General features: G+C 38.4%; 1 protein-coding gene across 1 annotated transcript in view; it reads right to left on the bottom strand.

Annotated features, from left to right (window-relative positions):
• trh (thyrotropin-releasing hormone) overlaps positions 1 to 6,728 on the bottom strand; it is a 9,355-nt gene extending 2,627 nt beyond the window's left edge. The window contains exon 1 of the mRNA XM_005749098.1: positions 6,684 to 6,728. The gene's annotated coding sequence lies outside the window, so the exon portion shown is untranslated. The remainder of the gene's footprint in view (positions 1 to 6,683) is intronic.
• Positions 6,729 to 10,458: the final 3,730 nt, after the last annotated feature.

Genomic DNA, 10,458 nt, shown 5'->3' with positions numbered 1-10,458 from the left:
TGTGTGTGTGTGTGTGAAATGTAAACAAAAGCAACAACAACAACAAACAAACAATGACAGACTGACAGAAGGCAGGATTTATGTGAGATTTATGTGATGAATATATGAAAAAAAGAACAACTTTATTTTTAAAAGTTGCAAAATTCATTTGAGTGCACTAGTTTATAATATATATATGTCTCTGTGTGTATTCCGTGCTTTTTTCATTTTATTTTAGTATGTACTGTTTTTACTGCTTCTCTTAGATGATTACATAAACGGTCACTATCTTATCATAAAATGTGGACATCTCCCATGGTGTGCCAACGAGGGCTGTAGCATGATGTGGGCTATTCATGCTTTTCTTAAATACCCTTAGGTCATGGGGCTCAGGAGGGTGGGATCACCCCATCTGGTTCTTCTGAGCACATACTGTATAGCCTAATGTGGTTTCTGGTCACGAAGCAGCAGTGCTGAATGTATCAGAGGTGGGTCTAACAAGTTTTACATGGCTGAGTGGGATGTTGACTCACTAAGCAACCAGAACAGGCAGAATGTGAAGTCTTCTGAAGCAGTTTTATTGTTTAATAACCTCTAGATATGTTTTTCCCTTCTCTTTCAACAGAATTAAATGTTACCCAAACCTGATTGTTCCACTCTGCCTGGCACTATCATATATGTAGCTATAGCTCATTAGTTGCTTTAGTGTGTGATCTTATCTAAGGTCCACTAAAGCTATAGGTGGTTTTCACTCATTGCTTCACATTTCAAATCACATTCAAACAGTGAAAATAGTCCACTTTTTTCTGATTGTATTAACTGGACCAGAGCTGGCTATACTTAGAGCATTTCCACAGGTGAAAAACCCACAGGTGAACTTTACATATTAATGGGTCATTTCATGCAAATGCAACATCAGCCCTTTTCTCACAGTCAGGTGTCATTTGCAAGTGTTTGAAAACAGCTGCAGACATTTGCTTCCAAAGTCTCTTTCTGTACAAAATAATATCTGCAGTGCTTGAAATTCATATCATTCATATAGCTGACAGGCAAATACAGTTGGGTGCTTTTATAATAGCTGGTCTTGGTTATGAGGGCTTGACTTCAAAGATGTTTTTAAGTAAATTGCTGACAGCAATAACTCTGGATTGTTTATGAAACTATGTATTTCTTCAAGAAAATAGTTATTGTCAGGTAAATTTTGTGCTTGTGCTGCCGTTTTTTATGAGACTTGTCTTGGACTACATTCCAGATCTCATTAAACTACCTGTATAAAACTGCCTGTGTCCATTATGTAGAGTCATATCATTCCATCATCTGGATGAACTCCTCTCCAGTCTCACTCTGTCTGTGATGAATGTCAGCATGAATTGAATTGAGTGTGTAACGCTGTAATTGCCTGCTTTCAGTGTGCTGTCACGTCCAATACTTCAAGCAGGTTTGAAGTCACATGGTTAAAAATAGCAAATCAATTTTAAAATCATTCTTTCCACTGTTTTAATGAGTTTTACTGAAAGTCTAACTTAATTTTTTAATTTTTATCAGTCTCAGTTACATATCTCTGTGACGCTGAAATAATGATATTGTTAGTTCAGTAACAAAATGAGGTTAATGATTGGGTTAAAAGGTTTTAAAAGTGTTCACAGAATGTACAAGCCCACCACTGAAGCTTCTTTCCATGAGCAGTGTAAAGAAGGAAGGATAATTTCCCATAAGGACCAGTCTCTGTCTGATAGTGTGTTCTTACTGCGCTGCTTCAAACTGACACATAAAGTGACAGTAGTACAATTAGGACATGTCTGATCTGTATAGGCACCTCCTTACACCTGTCATGTAGTTCCCTCCCTCGTATAATGCTGAGAGGGCAACTACAAGTCTGAAGGAACCAATTAATTGCCCAAGAGTGTACATAGTTGGTTTTTAAGCAGTTTAAAAGGGTGGCATGTGCTTCGATCAGTGAAAGTCTTGTGATTCCACAGAACGTGTTCAGTGAATGTGGTGTCCTCGTGAGTGCAGATGTGAAACAATTAAAGAAGATGGAGTGAATGCTGCAGGTGTAGCGGCATTTAAAATATTCTCCTCTTATTCCTCTTAGACGTGGAATAAAACACAGCGTCCTTTCTTTTCATTCACTCTCATTCATCCTCCACAAACACTTGACACGAAAAACTTTTAGAGGTGGGAAATCACAGCATTAGAATTCTGGGCTGCATTACGTACCTCAGGAGGAGGTGATAGGTTAAGTGTACACCCTGTGCGTTGGGAGAAAATAATAAGACTCATTACCCTCTGCACTGTGTTTGCTCCAGCCTGGTTCGGTTTAGGGTTGTATATAGTCACAATGAACTTCTTCTTCTTGTTAAGAAACTTGATGCATTGCTGTGTGTTGTCCTGATTGTCTATCTGTATTTGGCTGCAGAGATGAGAAACCCCTATCAGGTTTATTTTACTATTATTAAAGTATTAAAGTCTGCTTTGAAAAGGTCATACCACAGGACAGTAAAACATAAAACCAGTTAAATTAAATGAAAAAGACATAAACCAAAGTGTAAATTTATATATTTTGCTGCCATTTACGCAAAATATATTTCATGTATAGATGACTTTTTATTCTCAAGTTGACAGTTACTAAAGGGAAACTCCCCAAGGCAGCCAATGAGTCAGCATAAGAAAAATAAGGGTGTGGAGCAGAAGGAAGAAGTGCAGTAATCCAGTATGCTTTCACAATAAGTAAAAGGACAAAAGGCTGGGTATAAACTAAGGAAGTATATACAATCTGTAACACTATGGCTTATTGTTCAGTCTGAGATTTTTGATTATTATATGTTATACAAAGTTTGTTTTACCACAGCCAATTAATAACCAGTTATAACACTGATTATTCAGGATGATTAAGTTCAGTAAAGCTAGACTGAGTTTACTTTGTTTTGTAAAACAGAACCCAGCTCCTGTTGTGTGTCTTCAGTGTGCAGATCAGGAGAGTCTTTTTCATGAGTCGACTTGGTGTCTGTTTGGAAGTCAACATTTATGGTAAAGGAAAACAAACACACACACTCAGATCATGTATACTGCAATATACCATCATGAATACTGCACACAGAGCCCCTAGACAAATACTGCTCACATTCACATTCACTTAAATTGCTTCACCTGCTATCTCCTGAGATCCAAATTTTCAATAATGGGTTTTCATTGACGCAAATTTCTTTCAGCAGGGTGATTTATCAAGTGTTAGGCTGACCGTGATATCATCCAGCAGGATGTGATCTGTATTTAGATCATCACGTGTATTTCTTTGGACCTACTGAGCGGTGAAACAAGAGTAAAAAAAGAATCTGCTACAAATGAGCATAAATATATAAAACAGACATGTCTAACTGTCGGCTCTGATTTCCTCAGGCACGCTAAACAAAGCAGTGACTTTAAAATGAAGCACTCGTATTTCACCGTTATTTTAAAAACCTGTGAAAAAGCAACATTAAGATTCCTTTTGAGTCATCTTTCTGAAAATCTAACATTCACAGTGCTTTGTTTTCTGGTTGAATGACACCCTCTTCAAAGTAATTTGCAAAATAGTGCAAATATTAGTTTCTTTATTTGAGATTTTTTAGTCAGGCATCTCAACAAGGAAGCCCAAATCACACACTTTTACATCTAAGTGATAATGCCCATGTTATTATTGTGTGACAGTCTGCATAGGGAGGACTTGGCAGTGGATGTGGGGACAACAATACATTGTTCAGATTGAATTTTAGATCATTACATCTTAGTAAGCCATTACCTATGTTTTCTAATTATTTGTCATGGTAACAGAAAAAAATCTCAATTTTTTGTTATTAATGAAGTGTTTACATTTATTGGGTGCCTTTAATGACATAAAACAGTCAGCACCAGAACCCTGAATAGGTCATGGTTGATTTAATCAGGAGTTAAGATTGTAACATTTGAGGAATAAGCTTTTAAATGTTTTGTCTTTGAGGAATCAGAGAAGTAGCAGAAGTAGAAGCTGACAGTGATCTATAACATATAACTGGTATCGGCCTTATGTTGTCCAATATGCACCAATACTAAAGCATTTTTTCTTCATAAATGATAATGCAGAATAAGACAGTTGCTGTCATTAGGAAATGGTGTCAATACATAGGAGTTAAGCAGACAGGGGTACAGATCTAGGCTGTTGTTCATAAGTTAATGACCAGATTGTGGGAAAACATGCTGTCAACTTCAGAAATAATGACCAGATTATTTCCTATCTGTCACTCTGTTATCTTAAATGCTTATCCAGTTCAGCATAGCCTGAGGGGCTGGAGCTTATCCTAGCTGTCACTGGGCAAAAGTTGGGCTGTAACCTGTACAGGCCGCCAGTCAGGGTTAACACATAGAGACAGACAAACAGTCACAGTCACACTCAAACCTACAGCTGATTTAGAATCATTAATTAACACAACACCTATGTTTCTGAACTGTAGAAAGAAGCCAGAATAACCAAAGAGAAACCATGTACGCACAGGGAGAACAAGCAGCATTGGTATCAAAACTCCAGCTTCAGTTAACAAAAGGGATAGGGATAAGGCGATTAAAAATGCTGGTTGAGTAACTGGCTTGACACTTGACTTGGCACAGACAGCGTTGGAGGAAAGAAGCAGAAGACTGAGGTCTGAACATATTTCACTTGAAAGGTCAGCTGAGTGACCAGTTCAAGATGCTGAGATACTCCACTGAACATTTTAGAGGCTCCAGTGGGCTTACAGCTTCTGATTTGTGTAATTTTAGCTACAGTACCCATGTGAAACCAAAATATCAAAATATCTACCTCGGGAGCTAATATCGTTTTCTGAACATATCTTAAAGGTTAATAAAAAATGATAGGACAACAGGAAGATATATGCCACACGGTGAATGGTGCTCTTCTCTTAGAGACTTTGAAAAGCTGTATAAATATGTACCATTTCTTTTAGGATGAAGTAGGGCTGTGCGATATGACCAAAATCTCATATCCCGATATAAGAATTCTGTCGTCCGATAACGATATAAATCACAAAAATGTAACATTTTCTGTAAATTCTGTGAATCTCGGGCAGCTCGACTTGCGTGAAGTGTTTCCAGCTGCGCGTCATGTAGCTGCAGTCGAGTGTTTTAACCGATGCATGAAACTATACATTTTTAGACACAAGTTGTAACAGCCGCCGTTTTCTTTGTGAATATTTATTACACGGCGTACTGCGGGGAAAAGCCTGTTCTAACGTTTGAGTCTAAGGTCTATTTTTTAGCACCTGGCGGCTCTTTTTTACTTCTCATCCGTAAATAATCTGCTCTTTCACGTGATTCAGTTTATTGTGAAAAGTCTCAACAGGATCTTGAGCTTTATTGTGAAAGGTTTATATGGAACATAAACAAGCAGACACGCGATGGTGTTACGTTGTTGCTAACCACAACGCATAAAAACAGGCGCTTGTTCGTCTGTAGTGTGGTTATATTAAATATAAGAGAATGAGAGAACTTTAAGAAATTAATATAGCCACTACAGTGACCATCAAAACGATGAAAAAATATTGCCGTAAACAGTTTATTTTGCGACACCACGAAACAAACGATAGCGTAAAATGAAACGATAGACGTTTTTATATCGTCATCCGATATATATTGTTATATCGATCAGCCCTAGGATGAAGCGTGTATTAATCTAGAAAAGGGGAGCCAGTGAAAAAGTTTCCAGAAAGTTCCAGAAAGGAGAGAGTGGGTCTGTTGACAGGTGAAGTCCAACACCTCACTGCCAATGGATAGTCGAGAAGAAAGCAGCCAGAGGTGGCGAGTAAAAATACAAGACGTCTGACTCTGACACCAAGGGCGTGTTAGGAGCGCTTGAGACAAGCACAATGAAGACAGACAACAGCAAACAGAGACACTAACAAATAAATAAACAATTCGTGTGTGGACGGCATGAAAACCCTGTCCCCCAAAAGTGACAGTGGCCTGACAGAGGTCACTGTGGCAGGGAATGAGTGACAGCTTCACAGGGTGTGCTGCTGGTGAAACTGAATGTGTGGAAGAGGAGTGTGTCACAGGTCAGGAACACAGACCAGCTTTCGTAACCAGCTCGCCTTGCATGTTAATGTCACGCGGGAATATCATCACATTCACTCAAGGCGACTTATCACTCGTACTATTACTGTTTAACAGATTCACTTTGGAGTTCATTTAAAGACGGGCCAGAGCTGACGGTCTGCCTGCCATGCTCCATCACAGAGCTGTGCCAGTTGAATTGGTGAATTATCTTTGACTTACAGTCATTTTCAGGAAGTAAGACGGTGTTCATGGAGAAAGTGCTCAAAGTAAATACAAAAATTGGATCTTAAAGCCCTACCACAGTGGGTGATTTTACAGCAGCGCCCAGCAGCTGTTCAAGACCTTGATCAATCACAGTGATGACAACCCTGCAGCTATGAAATGGCTGTAGAGGGGGCTGTGGCATCAGCTGAAACAGTGTTTATTGCATAGCTAAGCTGTGCCATCTACACTGTGGACAGAGTGCTAAATGTACACGTGTGAGGATCCAGAAAAGAATCTTTTAATTAAGGCGGTGTTACGGTATTGGAATAAAAGTGAAGCACACATCTTCACATCAAGCCTATTTAACTTTCATGCACATATTTACAAAAGTTTTCCCATTTCCCACAAGTGCCAAATCTAAAGGTAATACTCACGAGAGCCGCTGGTGTGTCACAGAATTTTTAGTTTGCCATTCTGTGGCTAGGAATTTCAAATCATTACTCAAACTCTGAAAGCTGGGGTTGTTTCTGTTCCTATATTGACTGCTGCCTTATTTCCTCATTTTTCATTGCACTGAACAGTTACTCTGAAGTCACAATATGCACAGACATCACACACACACACACACACACACACACACACACACACACACACACAGAGGAGGAGAGAGCAGGATGACTTTGCATTATTTATTTTCAAATTTCATCTCTGTCTTTAGCTGTGTGTCTGCAGCCTTGAGAATCCTATTATCTCTCAATAACCTGTGAGGCGCCTGTGTGTTTCTTCAGCCGGAGACTGTGATTAGTGCACTACTACCACATGCTCCAGCTCACTTATCACTGTGCTCGCTCTCTTCTCCTGAGTGTCTATCCCCCCTCGTCTTTTCTCCCCTCTGCCTCAGTCAGGTAGTGTCTGGGACCAGTTGTAATCGTGCTAGATTGAGCTGATCTTTCAGTCTCACGCCTGGCTCGATGGCAAATGTGACGTTTTAAATATTTAGTATTTCAAGAGTTATGAAAGCGAAAATATTTCTGGGAAAAAAATGAATAGAATGATAACAGCACTAAAGAGAAGATATATATCGTTTTTCTTTGTAACTCAGTCCTTAAAGTGAAATACAGTTGAATAAAAAAATATCAGGGTGCTTATAGCTTTAAAACCTTGCTAAGAGTGGAGTATATTTTCTTAATAGCAGAACTTGGGTCTATTTGATCATGATTTCTTCTGCTGAGGTAGATTGCTTTACGAACATTAGCTGATAAGATTCAAACAGAAACAAATGGCTTATTTGGTTGAGCTGTTTTTACTCCTCTAATGTAAAAGGCTGATGGGGTATTGCTGTAACCCCACCGGGCAGCCATTGAGCACGCTTACGTTTGTGAATGCAATTACTAGAGAAGGAAGTGTAGAATTTTCGAAATGATATCACAGGTGTATATATTCACTATTTTTACTAAATCTTGTATGAGTTTAAGTCTCAGTGCTACATTTTGATGGTAGGATCAGAGTTTGGCCTAAACAACATTTAACCACAGATTGTCCTGGCTCAGCTGTCCAAATATCTGAGAATATAACTGTTCCAAGCACATTGTTGAATCTGTGCTATAAAAAATTATGGCAGTACTATAAAGTGTCCAGTGAGTGGACACTTTATAGTACCCACCTTTATAATACATGACTATTTGTATTTCAAAGGGGCCTTGCAATGACCAAATATTCAATTCACTTCCATTCAGTTCATTTCAATTTTATTTACACAGCGCCAAATCACAGCAACAGTTGTCTCAAGGTGCTTTGTAAGGTGAAGACCCTACAATAATACAAAGAAAACAGAAAACCCCAATAATCGTATGAGCTATGAGCAAGGGCTTTGGTAACAGTGGGAAGGAAAAAATCCCTTTTAACAGGAAGAAACCTTCAGCAGAACTAGGCTCAGGGAGGGGTGAGCATCTGCCACGATAAGGGAATAAGACGGGCGGGACAAAAGACATGCTGTGGAAGAGAGCCAGAGATTAATAGTAAGTCATGATTAAATGCAGAGAGGTGTATAGACACATAGTGAGTAAGGTGACTGATGAAGAAACACTCAATGCATCATGGGAATGACCCAGCAGCCTAGACCATTTCAGTGTAACTAAGGGAGGATTCAGGGTCACTTTAACTATATGCTTTAGCAAAAAGGAAAGTTTTAAGTCTAATCTTAAAATTAAAAATGCTGTTTGTCTCCCAAATCCAATATGGAAACTGGTTGACACCCAAATTGCATTTTCTCTTTACTGAACTTAATATCTTTATTTTATTTTTTAATTTTACATTTGGCCTTAATAGCACAGTGATGCAGACTGCTACCAAACATATACAGAAAAAGTTACTATCATCCCAGGACGCATACCCCCCTTGAGGCCCATCTGAAGCCACTGTGGGCAGATGCATAGTGTGGACAGCCCACTGTGGTCCCCAGTACCAGTGTGAAACAAAGGACACATGGGCCCAAATGAGGCAGTCCTTAGTATGGCCTGACTGTGGGCTGCCCACTCTAACAAGAGACAGGTTCACAGTGGTTCCCCTCCAATCCTATCAAATAAGTTAGTCTGTCTTAGAAAATGCAATATGGCCTGATAACTTTCACTTCTGAGTTTGTTTGCACAATATATCAATAAGATCCAGTTTAACTTCCATTTTACTGAGCTTGTGAATCATTCGATTTCTCTCAGACTCACATTTCTCACAGTGTAATAAAGCATTTTCTGTAGTTTCATCTTACAATAGTTACATTTCCTGTATGATATATGTTTTATATATATATATATATATATATATATAAAAAAGATATATATATATATATATATATATATATATATATATGTGCCGTTTGGGACCCACACGGCATAAAAGTGTGGGTTTCCATGCATGGACATGTTTGCTGGGACAGCCTTGTTGGACTTTTAACATTTTTTTTAACATTCATAAATGTTAATTGTATCAATACCAAGATGGTGATATTTTGTTGTGGTTGCCATCTTGATGAACCCCAAGAAGAAACACTTAGTTTAAGTAATAAAACCAGTCACAGGTGAAATAAATAACTCTGTTCATTTCACTACAACGTTAGACCAGATTTTTCTTCTAAAAGTGACTCTACGTACCTTTTCTGCAGTGTCATAGTTTCAGATTCAAAGGCTCCTGGTATCAAATCTTAAGATATATCCTCTCATTAAATTTCCACATACAGCTCAGAGATTTTATGTCACTTAGTTGTATTTTCAGCCCGCTGTGGTTCTCGTGGCAAAGTGGAAATGTATGAAGATGAAACAGAATAGCGATGTGCTTCCCTTGTATCATTATCTGTATGTGTACTGAGCTGTAACTGAGAGGTGTTTAGCTGTAACATGCAAACCATTCATCTTCTGTAGGTAACAGAGGGGGATTGCAGACACACCGCAGAGTCCATCTCCAGTATCTCCCCCAAAGATCCTTCAGTGTAGTTAATCTAATTGGGAGAAATGGTAGGCAGCCACAAAGCATATTAAAAGTATATTTATCACCAGATGTAAATGCCACAACATGCAAATGCCGTTATCTTCCTCACTGTCATTTCCCCCTGCGCAGAATGGAGCACTTATGTCAAATTTATTGCACGCGCACTAAGAAAAATGCTCCCACTGGGTTTTTAGAAATGGCTCATCAGAAGCTCAATGGAGCTTTAAAATATTTTGTTTCTAGAAATACTGGAAACCGCATATCTTGGCATCACATTTTCATCTTTCAGTCTGTTTTCTGCCCTTTAGTAAAATGGCCTAGATGCTCAAGTGAAATGGAGCAATAAAATAGAAAGCAAAATAAAACCTATTTGATGGGGAAAAACAGTCAATAAAACCATGCTCTCTTAATTTGCTCTACTGCTGTCACACCTCTAAAGTAACTACCCACTAGTTGCTGTTACAGCTAAGCCTACAACACTACTCAACATTAATTTTTCAATGCTTCTTATGGGTGAGCGTGCTAATAACATCATCAGTATGGATGGTAAGTTTAGATACACTGTTCCAAAAAATAGTAAAGTCAAATTATTTTACTGTGTATTTTACAGTTGTGTACTGTTTTTCTAGAATATCATTACATTTACATAAGTAACACTGTGATCTGACACGTCAAATGTAAAATAACATAACATCACTGTAAATGTAATAAAACACAATTTACTTGTTT

The sequence above is a fragment of the Pundamilia nyererei genome, unplaced genomic scaffold (assembly GCF_000239375.1).
Source record: "Pundamilia nyererei isolate P.nyererei 1_Seehausen unplaced genomic scaffold, PunNye1.0 scaffold00236, whole genome shotgun sequence".
NCBI lineage: Eukaryota > Metazoa > Chordata > Actinopteri > Cichliformes > Cichlidae > Pundamilia > Pundamilia nyererei.
This window is presented reverse-complemented; position numbering and strand designations above follow the sequence as displayed.